The 20,407-nt window shown below is 41.0% G+C and overlaps 1 pseudogene across 1 annotated transcript in view; it reads right to left on the reverse strand.

Annotated features, from left to right (window-relative positions):
• LOC132173596 (putative LRR receptor-like serine/threonine-protein kinase At1g56140) overlaps positions 1-20,407 on the reverse strand; it is a 64,115-nt pseudogene that overhangs the window by 35,504 nt on the left and 8,204 nt on the right. Inside the window, exons 10-16 of the transcript XR_015911643.1 lie at positions 20,232-20,303; positions 20,062-20,133; positions 19,123-19,194; positions 18,968-19,033; positions 18,050-18,115; positions 17,792-17,836; positions 15,086-15,144 (exon numbers count right to left, since the gene is read on the reverse strand). The product of XR_015911643.1 is annotated as a putative LRR receptor-like serine/threonine-protein kinase At1g56140 (transcript). The remainder of the gene's footprint in view (positions 1-15,085; positions 15,145-17,791; positions 17,837-18,049; positions 18,116-18,967; positions 19,034-19,122; positions 19,195-20,061; positions 20,134-20,231; positions 20,304-20,407) is intronic.

Genomic DNA, 20,407 nt, shown 5'->3' on the forward strand with positions numbered 1-20,407 from the left:
TTCATAGCTGGGGAAAGACAAGGGAACAAAAATTCCCAAGGGAATCAACCTCTGCCTCGGGAACATAATGATGAAGCCCTTGAAAGTGGGCGTGATCGAAGAAGGAGATGTGATGAGTCGAGAAGAGAGCGGGATGACCACCAGAATCCTCAGAACCAAGCGGTGATCGGGGAAATCCATACAATTTCAGGTGGATTAGCTGGTGGAGGGGAATCTAGCTCAGCGAGGAAAGCTCACTCAAGAAGAGTAAACATAGAAGATGTATTCCTTCTTGAAAGACCCTTAAAAGTCCAAAAGAAGGAACCGATGATTCTAATGTTTTCCCAAGAAGATGCAGAAGGAGTCTCTATGCCTCACGATGATGACTGTAGCGAACCATGTTGTCCATCGAATTTTAGTGGATAATGGAAGTTCGGCCGATATTTTGTATTGGTCAGTTTTCAACTAGCTAGGCATTAGCCGGGAAAAGGATTAAGCCTTTCGGTTCACCATTGGTTGGGTTTGCAGGAGAGCAAATCCAAACTATGGGACTGGTTTCTCTTCCTGTTGTACCAGGAATAGCCCCTAAGCAAGCAACCATTATGGTGGATTTGTTGGTGGTTGACCGACCCTACTTACAACGCAATAATCGGTCGACCAGCCTTGAATAAGTTGAAAGTTGCAACTTCAACTTACCATCTGAAAATGAAATTTCCGACAGAAGGAGTCGGGGAAATCAAAGGAGATTAGATTGCAGCAAGTACTATAATATCTCCTTGGAAAAACCCTCGGGATCTATGCTTCTAACAATCAGCAATGTTGGTAATAGAAAAGAGGGTGAGCCAGCCGAGGAGATGGTCGATACCCCAGTAGGAGACGGTAAGGTTGTGAAAATCGGCTCACAGCTAACCCCTAAAATCCGAGAGGGTCTTATTAGCTTTCTTCAAGAGAATGTGGAAGTGTTTGCATGGACACATGAAGACATGCTGGGAATTAACCCCGAAGAGATTGTCCATCAACTCAATGTGGACTCGGAGATGAAACCGATGAAACAGAAGAGAAGAAAATTTGCTTATGAGCGAAACATGGTGATTGCCGAGGAAGTAGAAAAATTGCTCAAGGCTCGGTTCATTAAAGAAGTTTATTACCCTGACTGGTTGGCCAATGTAGTATTGGTCAAGAAATCTAATAGCAAGTGGAGGATGTGTGTGGACTTTACCGATCTTAAGAAGGCATGTCCAAAGGATAGCTTTCCACTTCCGAGGATTGATGCGCTGGTAGATGCGACAGCTGGATATGGTCTGCTCAGTTTTATAGGTGCATTTTCTTGTTACAATCAGATTCGCATGCACCCAGCTGACGAAGATAAGACTGCGTTCATCACAGACCGTGGTTTGTATTGTTATAAGGTCATGCCATTCGGATTGAAGAATGCTGGAGCAACATATCAGAGATTGGTAAACAAAATGTTCCGAGAATAGATCAACAAAAACATGAAAGTCTATATTGACGACATGCTTGTTAAGAGTGTGTTACCACTGGATCATGCCCATAATTTACAAGAGACGTTTAAGACGTTAAAGCATTATAAGATGAAGCTCAATCCAGCTAAATGTGCTTTTGGAGTCTCTTCTGCAAATTCCTTGGTTACATGGTGTCTAGTAGAGGAATTGAAGCCAATCCTGCAAAGATCCAAGCAGTTCTAAACATGCAATCCCCGAAGAATACAAAGCAGCTTTAACAGCTCACAAGAAGGATTGCAGCCTTGAATAGGTTTATCTCTTGATCAACTGACAAATGCCTCACTTTCTTTAAAATTCTGAGAAAGGCATTTGAGTGGTCCAAGGAGTGTGAACAAGCTTTTGGCCAGTTAAAGAAGTATCTGGCCAGTCCCCCTCTGCTTAGTCGAACTATTCCCGGAGAAACGTTGTATTTATACTTAGTTGTATCTCCAACTGCAGTGAGTGCAGCTCTAATCCGAGAAGAGGAGTGTGTACAGAAGCCAGTTTACTTCATTAGCTGAGCCTTGAGAGGAGCTAAAGAAAGATATATGCAGATGGAAAAGCTTGCCTTCGCCTTAACCATCGCATCAAGGAAGCTTCGACTGTATTTTCAAGCTCACACCATTAGGGTTCTAACTGAGTATCCATTGAAGAAAGTACTGCGGAAGCTAGATCTATCTAGCCAATTGATAAACTGGGCAATCGAATTTGGTGAGTTTGATATTGAGTTTATCTCTCGAAATGCTATCAAAGGCCAAGCACTTGCAAATTTTTTGGAAGAGTTTACTAATCTGCGAGAAACAGAGCAAGAACCGAGTGATAAAGCGTGGGTGATCTATGTGGATGGTTCATCTACAAAGAAGAATGGTGGGGCTAGAGTGGTACTAATCACACCAGAAGGAGAAAAGTTGTATAGTTCCTTGAAACTGGAATTCAAAACTACCAATAATGAAGCCGAGTATGAAGCAGTCCTAGTCGGGCTTAGCTTAGCTCGGGAAATGGAAGCAGAGTTTGTAGAAATTCAAAGCGATTCTCAGGTCATCTGTGGACACATCAGAGGTGAATTCGAAACCAAGGGAGAGAAAATGAAGTTGTACTTATCTAAAGTACAAAAAATGCAAAATTTCTTCAAAAAATTTTGCATTGTCAAAATCCCTAAGGAAGAAAATGAAAAGGTTGATCGTTTAGCTCGAATTGGCTTTGCAACCGAGGATAATCCACACAAGATCGAAGTACCGACCCAGACTTTGTTGCAGCCTGCTATAACCAAGGAGGTCACGGTTTTAGCGATTGAAGTTATGCCTACATGGGCTGAAGAACTCGTAGAATACTTGAACAAAAGTATTCTCCCAAAAGACAAGAAAAAGGCAGTTCAGCTAAGAACTAAAGCAGCACGATTTACTATGGTAAACGGAACCCTCTATAAACGTGGTTTTATGTTACCTCTTCTTAAATGTGTTTCTCAGGAGGAGGGTAATTATATCCTCAATGAGATTCATGAAGGAGTCTGCGGTAGTCACTCAGGAGTTAAGAGTGTTGGCGCACAAAGCTGTCCGAGCAGGTTTGTACTTGCTAAACATGAGTCGGGACTCGATGAAAATGGTCCGAACTTGCAACAATTGCCAGCGCTTCGCAAATGTTCCTAAGGAACCCCCCAAAGAGCAGAGTTCAATTTCCTCACCTTCGCCTTTCTTGCAATGGGGGGTGGATATAGTAGGATCATTACCCCGAGGTAAGGGGGGTGTTCGATTTGCAATAGTGGCTGTCGATTATTTCACCAAGTGGGCAGAAGTGGAGGCTCAAACGAACATTACAGCCAAAGCCATGCAACGGTTCTTGTGGAAGAGTGTCATATGTCGTTATGGCATTCCACATGCATTTGTCACGAACAATGACAAGTAATTTGATTGTGATTTGTTCCGAGAGTGGTGTGCAGAGCTTCACATCAAAAACTACTTCTCGTCTCCAAGACATCCCCAAGCTAATGGACAAGTAGAAGGTACCAACAAAACTATTTTCAAAGTTTTGAAGAAAAAATTTGGCGAGCACAGGGGAGATTGGGCTGATGATCTTCCAGAGGTTTTGTGGGCGTATTGAACCACAAAGAGAACCAAACTGAGGAAACCCCGTATGCTCTAGCCTTTGGAACTGAAGCAGTCATCCCTGCCGAAGTTGGATTGGGAAGTTTTCGGGTGGAGACCTTTCACCCAAAAACCAATAGTGAAGGCCTTCAGCTACATCTGGATCTGGCGCAGGAAAAACGAGATCTGGCCCAAGTAACCATGGTAGCATACCAAGAAAGTGTAGCACGGTACTTTAACCAAAAGGTTAAGTACCGAAGTTTCAATTTCGGAGATTTGGTTTTGCGATAGGTCATTATTGCCACTAAAGATCCAATTGAAGGGAAGCTAACTCCAAACTAGGAAGGGCCATACAAGGTGATTGGGTGTCAAAGATCAGGAGCATATCATCTCGAGGATCCTGAGGGAAAAGCACTTCTGAGGCCGTAGAATGCCGAGCATCTCAAGAGATATTTTGTTTAAGACATTGTAATTTCATCAGGAAGATTCGTTTTTACTTTCAAACCTCTTCAGAGTAAAAACATTTTGTTAATAAATAATCTCTTGAGATTACACTCTTAAGCAGAGTTGTAGTAAACATAACCGACAAGGTGCTTTGCTAAAAACCAACACTCGGGAGATATAGCCGCCAAGGTGCTTTCCCGAGGAAAACGTTTATGAAATACAGTCGTTAAGGCGCTTTCCAAACTCAGCCCAACTAAGAATTTAAAACCTCCACGCAGGTTAATTTTGAGGCTGAACCCCTCAGTGAAATATAGCCTAGGTACTTTCCCGAGTGAACCTCGGTGCAATATAACCAGGGCACTTTCCTAAGGATGAAGTCTATGAAATATAACTGAAAAGGTGCTTACAGGAATTAACCCATTAAGAACATAAAGCCTTTGAAGAAGGATTGTTCTGCGGATAAAAGAGCTTGAGAAATATAGTATTGAACATAAAGCCTCTGAAGAAGGATTGTTCAATGTCACTTTCCCAAGGCAAATGTTTGAGAAAAATAGCCTTCAAGGCACTTTCTGAACCTAGCCCATATTAAGAATGAAAAACCTCTAAAGTAGGATCATTCAAAGGCTAGAATTCCCAAGTGAAATACAACCATAAAGGTACTTTCCCGAGGACAAGCACCTTGCCAAGCAATTAAACCTTTAAGTTTCATTGTTAATAGGGCCATTTGAGTTTACATTTTTGCTCAAATGTTTAAGATTCCCGATGCCTAATGAGTCATGCTAAACATCTTAGCCACGGGAATCGAGGGGAAAGCAAGGTGGAAACTAAAATGACTAAACGCAATGGAAACTAAAATGACTAAACTCAAGTTTGTTTCTAAAAATTGCAGGATTGTATAAAGGAAGCAAACAAGAAGTTTGGAGAAAAAGATTTTCATTAAAAATATCTGCAGAGGATTACATTTACAAAGACTTGAGGATTAAGTTTTAGGACTCTCAATGTCATCCGATGAATAGTCCCACACCTCTTCTGAGACACTCATTGATTCCGAAGAAGCATCATCATATGAGTGTTCCTCAGCTTCTAGGTGTTTCTTAACCTTAGATCCAGCAAAAGGGTTGTAGCCAAAATACTGTCAATTGTACTGAATACCTCTCAATGTGAGGGTTGCTCGTATTATATAGAAATTGTCTAGGTAATTACAGGCTGTATCTCAGCGATTACAGCAATCTAGGGAAACAAATAAGGTAACTAAAATCTACCTATTAATTACAATATACTATAACTATAATACAAGAACACGCCATAACTAGAAAGACTAATTATGGCTAAATATATATGATATATATAGACCGTATCTGACTGACATCCCCCTTAAATTGATGCTGGTCGATCAAGAAGCATCAATTTGCCCACAAGGAACTAATGACGTTGTCGTGTCATAGCCTTCGTGAAGACGTCAGCTATTTGGAGATCAGTGGAAACATGAGGAAGAGAGATAACACGAGTGTCCAAGGCTTCCCGAATAGAATGACAGTCTACCTCAATATGCTTCGTACGTTCATGGTAAACAGGATTAGCAGCTATTTGAATGGCACTAGTATTATCAGCATGAAGAGGAGTAGAATCAGATTGAGAAAAACCAAGCTCAGCCAAAAGCCCACGAAGCCAGACAATCTCAGAACAAGCAGCAGACATTGCCCAGTATTCGGATTCAGTAGATGATTTGAAAACGCGAGCTTGCTTCTTACTCTTCCAAGAAATCAAAGAATCACCAAGAAACATGCACCAACCCGTGACAGACCGCCGAGTGTCAAGACATCCTACCCAATCCGCATCACTATAAGCAACAAGGCGAAGAGGATAGCCAGTTGGAAAGAACAACCCACGGCCAGAAGACCCTCGAAGATATCGAATGATACGTCGAACAACAGCTAAATGAAGATGGCGTGGAGTTTGCATAAATTGGCTAACCTGCTGGACAGCGAAGGAAATATCGGGCCGAGTAATAGTCAAATAATTCAAGCTGCCTACCAACTGTCGAAACACAATAGGATCAGAGAGAAGATCACCCTCCTCACTTCGATGTTTCACATTAACCTCCATAGGAGTATCCACCGAAGAAGAATCCTAAAGACCAGCTAGACTAATCAAGTCCTGGGTATATTTGTGTTGATTCAAGAATATACCGGAAGAATCAATGTGCACCTCCAACCCCAAAAAATACGTAAGAGGACCAAGGTCTTTCAGATGAAAAGAGTCTTGAAGATTCCGCTTGAGATGTGCAATCAAACTGGAGTCGGTTCCCGTAATGACAATATCATCCACATACACAAGTAAAAGAACGAGACCAGTCGAAGTCTTGCAAAGGAACAAAGAAGAATCATATTGGCTTTGGACAAAGGAGAAGCGAAGCAGAGTAGACCTGAATTTTTCAAACCATGCCCGGGGAGCCTATTTTAAGCCATAGAGAGACTGCTTTAACTTACACATAGCGGCAGATAGAGAAGAAAACAACCCTGCAGGAGGAGTCATGTAAATATCCTCTTTGAGATTACCATGAAGAAAAGCATTTTTGACATCCATCTGGTAAAGTGGCCAGCCTTGGGAGGCGGCAATAGAAATAATTGTATGCACTATAGTCATCTTCGCGACTGGAGCAAATGTCTCCTCATAGTCCATTCCATATTCTTGCTTGTTCACAAGAGCAACTAATCGGGCCTTATACTGATCCAGAGTCCCATCAGAGCGAAGCTTAATCGAGTAAACCCATTTACAACCAATGGCTTTAACATGAGAGGGGCAAGGAACCATGATATGGACGAACATTGCAAAGAGTATCAGACGATCTGGTCATATGATTGGATGCTGCAGAATCAATAAGCCAAGACTTAGACGAAACAGTACCACTACCTTGGAGCCCTAAGGCAAAAAAGGCTGACATAATCATCTGCTGGACCAATTCAGGAGTAAGAACAGCTGATCCGACCGCAGAAGAAGAGGCTGAGGACATCACTGGAGCAAAATAGGTGTTTACTGCAGCCTGATAGGCAATAGCTTGATGATTCTGAGGCCGAGTGGGACATTCTTTGATAAAGTGGCCCGGTTTCTTACAGTAATTGCAAGATTTCTTTGCACAATTGGCGGCAATATGACCATACTCCTTACAGCTGAAACACTGGACCTTGCGCATATCCTTACCCTTCCCTTTCCCATAGGCTGCATAGGCTACTGGATTTGGGTTGGAATCGTGCTGGAACGTAGCCTGTGTGAGAAGACGCTGCTCCTCACGAAGTAATTCTCCAAAACAAACATCCAAAGATGGCGAAGGATCCCGATTCATTAAATTTGAGCGAGTAACCTCAAATTCAGGGCGTAATTTCATCAGGAATTGATCTTTCTTGCTCTGCTCATGAACAGCCTAAACAGCAGAGAGAGATGCAGCAGGTACCTTCGCATAAACCATATTAGAAAATTCTCCCCACAAATTTTGAAAACCAAAAAAATACTCCGGAATGGAGAGATTGCCTTGAGTGTAATTAGAAATCTCATATTCCAGCTGAAAACGGCGTGCAGTATTGTCTGATGATAAACCTTCAGCAAATACACCCACATAGTCTTCGCAGTCTTATAGGGCCTCAAATTGAGCACAATAAGAGGATCAACAGACCCTAAGATCCAAGACTTCACACGTGCATCCTTGACCTTCCACTTAGCCAAATCCTTAGCTTCCGTAGGAGTTGGATCACTACCGTCAATATGGCCCCACAACTCTTTTCCCATAACAAATAATTGAAATTGGAATTCCCAAGCAGAATAATTTTTTCCAGTAAAACGGACCCCAAAAGTCTCGCTAGATGACATAATGAAATCAAAAATTAGAAATTATAAAACCTAATAAATGAGTAACAGGCCCACCAGAATAGCAACCCAAACAGCAACCAAGCCCAAGCCCAAGCCCAAGCCCAGCAACCCCAAGTCCAAGCAAGCCAAATAGCAATCCTAATTTGATGGTTGCTGACCACACCAAACCGCAAGCCCAAATCCAAACAACAACCCACCCAGCAAACACTAAGCCACTCTCACCAAACAGCAAGCCTAATTTGATGGTTGCTGACCACACCAAACCGCAAGCCCAAATCCAAACAGCAACCCACCCAACAAACACTAAGCCACTCTCACCAAACAGCAAGCCTAATTTGATGATTGCTGACCACACCGAACAACAAGCCCAAACAGCAAGCCGACAGCCCAACTCCTCCAGAAATCTCTAGCAGCCCCAAAACGCCGGAAACACCACGCCGACCACCCAAATCGCTGATAGCCCAACTCGCCGGAAACGCCACGCCGACCGCACCACGCCGACAGCCCAAGTCGCCAATAACACCACAGATTGCCGAAAGTCCACGTCTGCATAGAATCTGCCGACAGCCACCAAGGATCCTCCACAAACCAAGAAACTGCCGAACAGCAGTTTAGAACCCACCAGAATGATCGACAACTCCCCTGAAGTTATCGACCGACACAAAAACAACGACCCAGTCCCAACCCAAGCTTGACAATTCCTACGCCCCTCAACAGGTAACTGAAAACAACCCTAATTTAGATGATGGCTCTGATACCATGTTAATTGTACTGAATACCTCTCAATGTGAGGGTTGCTTGTATTATATAGAAATTGTCTAGGTAATTACAGGCTGTATCTCAGCGATTACAGCAATCTAGGGAAACAAATAAGGTAACTAAAATCTACCTATTAATTATAATATACTATAGCTATAATACAAGAACATGCCATAACTAGAAAGACTAATTATGGCTAAATATATATGATATATATAGACCATATCTGACTGACAAATACGTGATTCCCCTGCAATTTGGCATCTCTTGTTGGCCAATACTAGCAACCTCTTGAATGGCTTCTTCGGTAGGAGGGAAGTCCTCAGCATTGACAGTATCAAGCTTGATGAGATTAGAAGGACTCTTGACCTAGTCTCGAAAAGCCTCGAAGCCCGCAATATAATCCGCCCCAACCTGAGTCACAGGCCCAGGAAGCAAATGATAGCTGCTTGTAGAAACCCGAAGCTTTTTCCTTATATCTGCGCACTTGTTTTTTCGCTCGGCCAAACTTCCCTTTAAAACTTGAAGCCCTCTCCTCAGCAGTCTTCAATTTCTCCTCGGCAAACTCAGCTCTTGCGCATTGAACCGAGGCTTCCTTTCGCGCTTCCTGGAGCTCCTCGGAGACAAAGTCAATCCGAATTTCAGAAGCTCTGCATTGAAGTTTAGCCTCGGCATGTTTCTCTCTAATTTGGTTAGCTTCATCTTCAAGAGCTGAACAGTCTGCCAAAAGCCTCTAGGATCTTGCTTTAGCAGCAGCAAGCTCGGTTTCTAGCTCTTGGATTTGAAACTCTGCTTTAATATTAGCTTTAGAAGCTCGAGCAGATTGAGCTTCCAGCAACACAATGCGTTCCCCAAGAGTAGAAGTTCGTGGTCTTGCTGAGCTGACCACTCTTGCAATCGACTAACCTCAGCCTTAGAGTCTTCAAGTCTCTTCTTTAAAGCTTCGATATCAGAAGCAGAGTTTTCAATAGATTTTCTGAAGCTGAGGTAGCAGTCAAGGCTCTTCATGGATCCCTGCAAAGGCATAAGATGTTAAGAATAAAAAGTAAAGAAAAAAAAGCAAAAGATTCTGAGGTAACACTTACATTGAGCTGATGTATAACATCTTCTCCATCACTTCTTTCGAAACCTATGTGCCACCACCAGCTGAAGGAGTTGCTGGGATCAAACCAACAAGAGTGCTAAAAGGATTTCCCAACTAGCCTTCACCTAGTCGAGAAAGGGGTTCCCTGAATGACCAAGTGATTGCCTCAGGTGTGCGATTCTCTGGGAAGCCAGCCACTTGAGAAGTTTGGGCAGTGTTGTGCACTCCAAGGTGAATCGGATTATTCCCCGGTAACTAGGTTGGTTCTAGTACATTCACTGTCTCCTCACCACTCTGAAGATCAAACGTTTCAGTTTGCTCAGCTTCACCAGTTGCAGAGGAAGGCTCGGCAATCTCAGGCTCGATGATCTCAGGCTTGGTGGATACATATTCGGTGGTTGCAAGCTTAGTTGCCACAGGCTCAGGGTTAAGCTCATCGCAACCGGTCCCAGGGATCATAGACAAATCTCCGAGCTCGATCTGTTCTGGGGTCACCATAGCGACGGGTTCTACCCTCGGGATTTTAGCAGACACAGCTCGAAGAATGCGGTCTACATCAACAGGACTTCCCCCTTCAGACTCCGATGCTGACATGTGCACAACCTCTATAGGAGTGGATGAAATGGGTATAGCTGAGAGTGGTGCAACGAAAAGAGGTTCACTATTTAGCATAGTCACTGTAGATGGCCTGGCTGGCCTACCCTCGAGAAGAACCTCATGAATTGTCAGGTTTCTGTTCAAAAGTCTCCTCACACCGCTCAAGACATTGGTAAAAGCTTTGGCGACAGGAGCAGGTACATGTACAGGCCTTTCTGCTCCGAAGTCAGATTCAGCCTTCTCTTCTCCCAAATCAATTTCAGGCTTCTCCACTCCCGAGTCATATTCGGACCTCTTTGCCTCCAAGTCAATTTTAGGTCTTGCTATTCTTAAACTAGCTTCGGTCCTCTCCACTTTCTTCCTCTTTAAAGGAGAGACTTCAGGGTCTTCAAGTTCATCTAAGAGCCTCAAAGAGGTGGTAACAGGGGCTCGAGGTCTAGCTGACGTTGGAATTCTTTGGAGAGCGTCACTAGCTTTCCTCTTGCCTTTATCTCGGATTGTTTTTTTAGAAGGCTCACCAACCTTGCTTCTATCGGCGACAATTTTCCTCGGAGGCTCAGAAGTGGGTACCTTTGAAGCCTCAGAAGTATGCTTCTTGTAAGCCTCGGGAGCTGTTATTTCCACAACCTCACGAATAGGCTGTTTATTAGTAGAAACACCAGCAAGCTTCTTCAAAGTGGCAATGATTGGTTTCTTTGAAGTTTTGGGTGGAAGCTGCCTCTTCTTTTTCCTCTTCTACTGAGCAACTTCATCCGATTCTCCAGTTGGGGGGTACCCCAAGTATTCTTCTAGCTGAGTCTGGGTGACCAAAAGGTCATAGTTCATCTCATCGGGGTTCTCCAAAGCATATGCTAGCATCTGATTCACCCGAGATTGTTCTTCCTTGGATAACTTTGGTTCTTTTTGCCCTATGAGAAGCTGTTATTAAAAAATAAATAAAAAGAAGAAAGAGAGAAAAGAAAACGCACACACTTCAGCAGTAACAGTTACCTGCCTTTGAGGGAAGGATTGTTTCCCAAGGAACACTCGGATCCCTAAGAACTTCAGAGGGTCCAAACTCCCAGTCACCTTGAGCGAAAAAGAATTTATCTTTCCACCCTTTGTTGCTAGAATAGGTTCCTGCTAGCAGTATAAATTTTGACTTATGCCGACCCTGGAAGTTGAAAATATACTCGGTATTGGGATTCCTCACGGACTTGTACACTTTCAAGAACTTGCGAACCGACAAAGGATGCTCCTTCCCAAGAACTTTTGGCCATAGCACTGCGCAGCCGAAGAAAACCCTTCAAGCATTTGGCACGATCTGATGAGGGGCCAACCGAAGGTAACTCAGCAGTTCCCGAACTATCCTTGGGAGAGGCAATCTAAAGCCTGTCTCAAACATATCTTCATACACGCAAACTTCGTTCTTTTCTATGCATACCACAGTATCGGTATCTTCACTATCAAAGAGCAACTGTACCGTGGAAGGAATGAAGCACTTTTTGCGAATTCTGGGCTCTTCAGCAGCTGTCAGTTACGTTTTCCATAAGGCTGGATATGTGTTACCCAGTCCATCAGGATCCTCATGGCCTATGCGACCCATTAGATATAATAGCTCGGGAATTAGCAACCGAGGAATATGAGGGTATCCTTGCTGAATCAGAAGATGTGTAACACTCAAACGAAGCTGATCTACTGCTAATTCAATAAAAGGAAGCAGAAAACCTAAGTATTTGAGTATTGGGCTATTTGGGGCTACAAAAGGTACAACAAAGGACACAGACTCGGTCTACACCCTGAAATAGACCACTCTCAAGGAGTAGAACTTCGCAAAGCAGTCTGGATGAAGGTGCGCCAGGGGCAAGGTGAACGGTTGCAGAACTTGAAGGGTGAAGAAAATGGCTTCCGTCGAGGCAAATGGATAAAGATGAAGACATGGTGAAAAGGAAGATTTTATAGAAATTAGAGAAGACGAAGCATCGGCGGTGCGCATTTAATACCCTAGAGGCTAGGGTTCCTCGAAAAGGCGCGCGCCTTGATTTGCTCTATTGTGTAGGAGCCAACACATGGCTGCCGTATCTTCCAACAACGCGAAGTGCAACACGTGCTGCTGGACCAGGTTATGTGGAACGTCTGGCACGCCAACTGTTCCCTCCTTAAAAATTGAAATTTCAAAAAATTTCTAAACTCCGAAGATCAACAGTTTGTCGCCGTCTCGATATATTACCGCCGAAGACAGGTCGAGACTATTAAAACCGAGCCATTCTCAGGTTTGAGAGCCGACCCATTCTCAGGAGCATGAAATTTCCATAGTCACTCAGACAAGGAAATTGGGCGGTAACTGTTGGGTCATGGATCGGCCACACAGAGCTCGGCAGACCTCTAGATCTGGTCCAGGACATGAGCCCATTAAGGACCAGATCCTGGCTGAGACTTAGTTGGCCCAACCGACTAAAAGATCGGCCCACCAAGGAATACTCGGGAACCACCTTCTAATGAACACTCGGGAACTTAGTTCCCGACTGATACTCGGGATGATTCATCCCATTCATATAGCGCCACGTGAAATCTCAAGAAATGTGGGGCCTACTATGCTAACGTGGCAACTACTACCAAATGCCTATAAAAGGGAAGATCCAACTCATTTTCTGGTAATCAATTCTCTCTTGCTTGATTTCTCATTTTAAGCTCATATACTTTCAAACACAATTACTGACTTAGGCATCGAAGCTATCCCCCGTCGGCAACCACCGGCAGCTCTTATCCTATTCTTCTCTTTTTGCAACAAAGCCAATCTCTACAATCCTCGGATAGCACAGCGATCCACAGGAGTCGTGCCACGTCATCCTTGAAAAACTGTCATCAACAACCACATATCTTTATATGGGCATTACTATGGCATTAATATAATATTTATCTAGAACTTCTAATATTACTTGGGCATCACAACGGCGCTATTGTAAAATACCTAATAAAATTTAGGTAACATAATGACGCATTTGTAATATTTACAAGGATGATTGAATATAATATCCTTCCCTGATGGTAAAACTAGCAGCGCCGTTGTATGGAAGATGGTTCCTCTCTGCCTCATGTGGTGCATTTGGAATGAGAGAAATGCTAGATATTTTGAGGACTCATCTAGGAATATAGAGGACCTCATTCATTTCTTCTTGTACACCATTTTCTCTTGAACTGCTGGTTGGCTAGCGCCTATAGTGGCCAGCTTCCAAGATTTTCTTTTTATGTTCTCTTCTTCTTAGTCGCTCTCTTGTATACTCCCGGTGTACTAGGGTTGCGCCCCTCTGCGCTCTTAATCTATATATCTTTACTTATCAAATATATATATATATATATATATATATATATATATATCCTTCCCTAAGATATTCAATCACACTTTTCCAAGCAATTTAGACATCATAACGACATCAATTAAATTATAATAGCTAGAATTGACATAAATTGAGGATAAAAGAATTATACCTAGCACTCCCACTTGAAGTAGCTCCAAAGCTTTTAAGTTCTAAAGCTTATTACTAATATATATTTTTCACTCTCTAGAACTCTTAGTATGTGAGAGAGGGATAGGAATTTATGAGTGAAAATTAATACATGGCGTGGGCTATTTATAGGTGAAGTTTTGGGGCATGGCTGGTATAAAACATAAAGGTTGATCGGACGACAAAACTTGATTGACGCTATTTTTTTTGTAAGCGTGAACAGTAACTCAATCGTTGGAAAAATAATAATTTACTGCAGCCTTTTTCCTTGTAGGCATGAAGTCTTGTGTGTGGAGAAATTCCTTTATGTTAGCTCATGAACTAGGAGCTTTCAAGAAGGTTTTAGAAAAACCCATGCTGCAGTAGGCATTCACCCATCTATAGCTTTTGAGAAATTTTTATCATTATTTTAAAGTCCACTATATTGCACCCACTCACACTACTGAGCTTGAAGGTTCTAGTGTCCATGTGAATGCAATTGTATGTGTACGTACATGCTATAGTAGGTGCAATATAATATAATATATTATAATCCATATATATATTTTGCTTATGTAAATGCTAAAGTAAGTGTAATCCATTTTCTTTTAAGTATAATTAAATCTTGAATAACAAATTATTAATAAATGCGAATCAAAGCCTAGTCCAAACCAACTCCTTCTCAAATTGAACTGAGAATCTAAAGTTCGACATCAAATATATTTTCCTAATATATTGGGGTAATTACCTTTTCCCCCCATCAACTACAACGCTTTGGCACTTTCTCCCTATGAACTACCAACTATGACACCCGACCCCCATGAACTACCATTTTGTGCCCAAATCCCTCCTTCCGTCACTCAAAAGCCCCTTCCGTCAGCTAAAGGCATTAACTCAGATGGTATACCCGTCACTTTGCCCCCATAAACTACAATTCATTGTCATTTTGCTCCCATGAACTACAACGCATTGTCACTTTGCCCCCATGAACTACAACACATTGTCATTTTAACCGTCTGAGTTGACGCCTTTGACTAACGGAAACGGCCTTTGACTAACAAAATAGGGTTTTTGGCACAAAATGGTAGTTCACGGGGGTTGGGTGTCACAGTTGGTAGTTTATGGGAGCAAAGTGAAAATGTGTTGTAGTTCATGTGGGGAAAAGGTAATTACCCCTAATATATTTGATTTAACTTAAAGACCAAAATTTATACTGAAGCATTCTTAGTCATCCTAATAAATTCCTAGGGTGTTACACCTACTAATCCTTTCCAATCTAGTAATCAAGAGTATGCTTTTAACTGTACTTACATGAGCTCCGATTGCAAGGAAAGCCCCGTTGTAGGCAGTTCAATCCTGAAGGCAGAGCACTAAAGCAGAAGGAAACAAACTTAGACAAAGAATATTGTATTTAATGTTGCACATGAAATGCCAATTATAAGCAACTATATCAGACTCATACAAAATATTCTTATTGGGATTAAGTTTAACTCCTGATAAGAGAAATGATCCCTTGGTGATATGCAAATACACATTCTCCTAATAATACTAACGCATGATTGCAACCAAATACGTGAAATGTGTTTGGTTGTCTAATGCAAGATAGTAATTGTAATCACTACAAGAAACTAAGATATCGCAATTGATCCTAGACAGGACAGAAAATTTTCATGAAGAGAAATGTATAATATTTATAAAGAATTGATTTTACATTTGTTGTTAAATCTAGCCTTATCTTTTCTTTTTTGGTTTTTTTAGATAGAAATGATGTCACAGAATAAAGTTTCCTCAACTCAATTGGGGTTCGATAGTCCTCCTTGCAAGGTATCAAATTGGCTAAATGCTTTAGATTAGTTCCCAATGTCCTGTATTAGGATAACATAGACGCTCAGCCAAGACAGACATTTGACCATATAAATCTCATTAAGATGAGATAACCTGGCTTGACGCCTTCTAATTCATAAAATGAATTCTTCAATTTGCATATTTTGGTACATGATGGCTAGTTAGCTGTTGGAGTTTGTGACGGAATCTCCCTTAACAGATCTAAGTTTGAAACAATGTGTAGATATAGGTACAAATATTTAGGTATCACATATTTTTTTCTTCTGGGTCTTTTAGTTATCCCATATTTAATAGCATTAATTTGGCTATCACATAATATTATTACACCATGACACAAGAATACCACAAAGGTAAAGGAAAAAAAAACGCATAACAATCTTAAGCATGAGATTGTTCTAACTTATAGAAGTCGTGGCATGGGGAAGATTAGGGATGAAGTGATTTATTTTTTTGTAAGCTTAACTATGCTTAATAGACCAGTTTGGCTTCTTCTCCATCGATTACTTCCTGACCATGCCATGCCATGCTCCCACTCCAATAACAACCGCCACTGGTCCTCCTTTTAATGGACATTTTAAGTCATTTACATGCTAAACAATAGCTAATTAGTTTTCTATTTATAATTTAATGCTAGTAAAACATTATAATTATCAGAAGATCCGGATTGATATGTAATTTTTTTTCCCTCTCTCCCTCTCTCGGCAAGACGCTCTCTCTGCTAGAGTTTCATCTCTAACAGAGAGCGCCGTTGGATCTGTTCTCCCCCCCCCCCCCCCCCCCCATGCCCTCTTTTCTTCGAGAGCTAGCCTATTTACCTAATGTCCCTAGCTCTTTGGGCATTTTCTTCCTCCCCTTTCCTATCTGCCCTTTTTTGTTCTAGGTTTTTTGGATCGGCTAGCCAACGCCTGATCTCCCCTCCATTGCCAGTCCCACGTCGTCGCACGCCCCATCTCTGTTTATCTCCGGCTCTGTCCGGGTCCATCGCCTCCTGCCGCGGCTGTTTCCTCGCGTTTCGGCTTGTTTTCCCCCGGCAACCTCCCCTCCGACGTGGTTCATCTGTTGGATTTATTCTTTTATGCTTTTATCTTGATTGTAATCTCTCTATTTCTTGTTATTTTGACCGTGTTGTGTTTGTTTCTTTCTGTATTTGCTTTTGCTGTGGTTTTTGCTTGTGTTTGGTACACTTTGTGGGTGCTGCTCTTGGGGATTCACTCAAACCTCCCCCTGCTCCTTTGAGTGCGCTGCCGATCTCCTCCACGCCTTCTTCACCGCCCACAATCCACTGAGAGCCTTTTCCCGCGTCCCCACCGCGACGAGCTGACAACGCCCCCTTCCGTTTTTGGTTTCTGAAGAGTGCGCGATTGGCTTTTCTTCTGGCTGTTGTCATCCGCGAAGCGTGTGCTATTTCCTGCTTGTTTATTTCCCTGTATTGTTGGCTTCCTTTTGTTGTATTTCCGTTTTTTCCCTGTATTTGCTCTTTCCTTCCTGTTTTATTTCCCTGTAATAAGGCTCTGTCCTCGATCTGCCACCTTCGGGTTATTAGCTTTGGTCCAAACCTTTGGGTTGTGGATGTGAACATTATTTTGGCTTTATGGTCGAGGAGGATGAGTTTCTGCTCTCAGGCCTGAGGAATAAGAGCTACCTATGCATTTGTATGAGTCTGTCTGGTGCAGATCTGTTATCTAAACTGAAGTCTAGTCATGGGTTAGCGGATTGATAGATTATGGATTGTAATACGTCATATTTGACGCTTGTAACCTTGTAGTTTCAGCTATGGTTGCTTCAGAGCTTTGCTTTGTGTTATTTGAGCTTTATGCTCGTGTTATGAATGAATAAGACTATATGTTTCCCTTTCAAAAAAAAAAAAAAATTATCAAAAAAAGAGAGTTAATGATGACTTATGCTCCACATTAAAAATTAAAAAATGAAAAATTTGTTCATAAATGTACTTGAGGACAAATTAGCATGTTGAGAGCCTCATGATTTATCAGTTTCGACTTTCGAACACCCTCATGGCCATAATTGACCACTTAGGTAGTTTACAAGAGTCAAATTACAATGAGACCAATAACATTTTTAACTGGATTGGAAACAACAATTTGTTTTTTTCCAGATTCATCTTGGCAAAAAACTCAACCACTAAAAGTCGAAATATAATCTGGAAAGATTTACCTGCTGTTTGAACTTTCTATTTTGAAGTTGTTGGAAACTACATTGCTGCATAGTAAACCCATATGATCCAAATGTCAGTTTCATCATTAGTGAATGCAGAGTATGCAAGGCAATATTCAAAATTCAAGATTTTTTACAATTGTTAATAAAAAAATGTTATTCGAGAGTAGAAGGTAATAAATATTGGAAAAATAAATAGAAAATATAGATAACATTCAAATATAATAGACACTTTGAAGTAAACAATAGTAAACATACAGTTGTAAATTTTCTTCACTGATCCAAGAAGGAAAGCTTCCCTCCAAGTAATTGTACGACAAATCACTGAAAGCATAACATTTCAAGGATGTTAGGTACATGCTCGCTCCGTCCAACCAGTAAACAATGCCATGAACAGTACTAATTAGGCATTAGCCAAGTGACATTAGTTAATTAGGAAAAATAAATAAAATTGGAATTTGACCCCTCAATTTTAAACCCAAAACCTCTATTTTCCATTTTTCCTCATAATGCTACACTTGTTTATGCTATTAGCTAAATCCATATATCTAGATAAAGTTGTGATAGTTCAAATAGGTAAATACAAGAGCTCCAAGTAGGTAAAATCCTATTAAGAGTTTCAAGTTTTTAATTGAAATGACTCTGCATTCTCACCTACATTTAAATTTTGAAATACTATAAAAGTAAGCCAGTACAAATCATTCTAGTGGTGATCAGAATTTACTCTATAATTGCTTTCAGAAAAACTGAAAATCCAAAAGAGAAAAAGGAAACAATTAATCGTTTAGAGTAATCAGTAATTTATTGCATGGAGATCAAAACTTGTATTAACTTGAGTGTAGCACCTAGATATATGATCTCCTTTTACATCTTCTCCAATATGATTGGTATATCTCACTGTATAAGTGTTCCCTTAGCTCAAACAAGATTTTAAGATGTGTTATTCGGGCTACCCTAAAATAGCATATCTTCAATAAGGGATAGGATTCTGTACTACTGCTCAACATTAGATAGAATATAATTCCTAGGTATATATGCATCAAATGGTTTAGAAAAACTTAATAAATTTAATCAACCAAAAGGGGATGATTTTTACAGTTGAAAACCAGTTGTTAGAAAACTCCATTTTAAATGCACCATAATATTGTGAATGTACATAATGTCATATGCACTTACATGATGAGAAGATTCGCACTTTTTTGTGCAGGCAGGGTGCCGTTTAACTTATTATTTCCAAGCAACCTGATAATGAAGGAAACAATACATGTTTGAATACAAATAGAAGTATGTTGGGATGTATACTGTGCAGCTGAGCAAGTAAGGCATATTACAAGTAAGAGAGCGAACTCAAATTGAAAAGGGAGTCTGGAATCTGCCCTGTTATATGGTTGAAGCTCAAATCCCTGAAAAGATATATGATACTGTCACATGGACTGATACAACAGTAACTATGAAATGGTTGTGAGATATATAAAACCAGACAGAAGGAACAAGAGGAGGACAGAGTAAAGATAAAGGAAAAAATATAAAAAAGCCCCCCAAAGTACCAGCCGTTTTCGATTTAGCCCCCTAATGTTCCAAAAGTGATAAAGTAGCCCCCCAAACTACCAAACTATTGCATTTTGGCCAGTCCGTTAGTCAAAACCGTCAGTTTGAACGGAAACTGCAAAACGACATCGTTTTGTTATGGGTAAGTTACTACAATGCCCTTTTATGAAAAAAAAAAATTTTGGGAAAAATATAAAAAAGCCCCCCAAACTACCAGCCGTTTTCATTTTAGACCCCTAATATTCAGAAAGTGATAAAGTAGCCCCCCAACAAAATCACGTTGTTTTGAATTTCCGTCCAAACTGACGGTTTTGACTAATGGAGTGGCCAAAATGCAATAGTTTGGTAGTTTGGGGGGCTACTTTTGAAACATTAGGGGGCTAAATCGAAAACGGCTGGTAGTTTAGGGGGCTTTTTTATATTTTTCCCAAAGATAAATGAAGATGAAAAGAAATCAGATGTGTATGATATACTATGCAGTGGTCCTAAGTTGATTACAAACCGGGTAAGTTCAGATTTTTTTAAGCTGGGAGAAATAACCTGATAATTATGTCAAAACTTGAACAGTCCTTAGATTTTAGTGCAGCAATCATTACAAATTATTTTTCAGGTTGAGTTGGTCCAATCTAACAAATAATAGAGAGGTTCCTGCTTTTATAGCTTTGGAAAACGGTTCAAGCCCTGCGAATCTAAAGAGTTATCAACCAATGGCTATTACTTACAGCTGTGTCAAATTTTGGTACTCTCCTATATTGGATGGAATTGAATCAGAAATGTTATTGTTCCTCAGCTCTCTGCAATGCATGTAACTAAAGTGTTATACCATATTCAGGAAGCAACAAAGAAGGGAAAAAAACATATATCCTACATATCCTCTACGATGTTGCCTTACAAGAAACTTAGAGACTTCATATTCTTTATGAATGCCAGTGAAGAGCTCCCATTAGATAAATCACCTATTCTCCTACAGTAATATCGGACATCAGATTGTTAAGATCTGCAAAATGGAAAAATAAAAAATATATACACAATAAAAAATTAAAAGTTAACTAAAAGATGCAGACACTC

The sequence above is a fragment of the Corylus avellana genome, chromosome 3 (genome assembly GCF_965113065.1).
Source record: "Corylus avellana chromosome 3, dhCorAvel1.hap1.2, whole genome shotgun sequence".
Classification (NCBI taxonomy): Eukaryota; Viridiplantae; Streptophyta; class Magnoliopsida; order Fagales; family Betulaceae; genus Corylus; species Corylus avellana.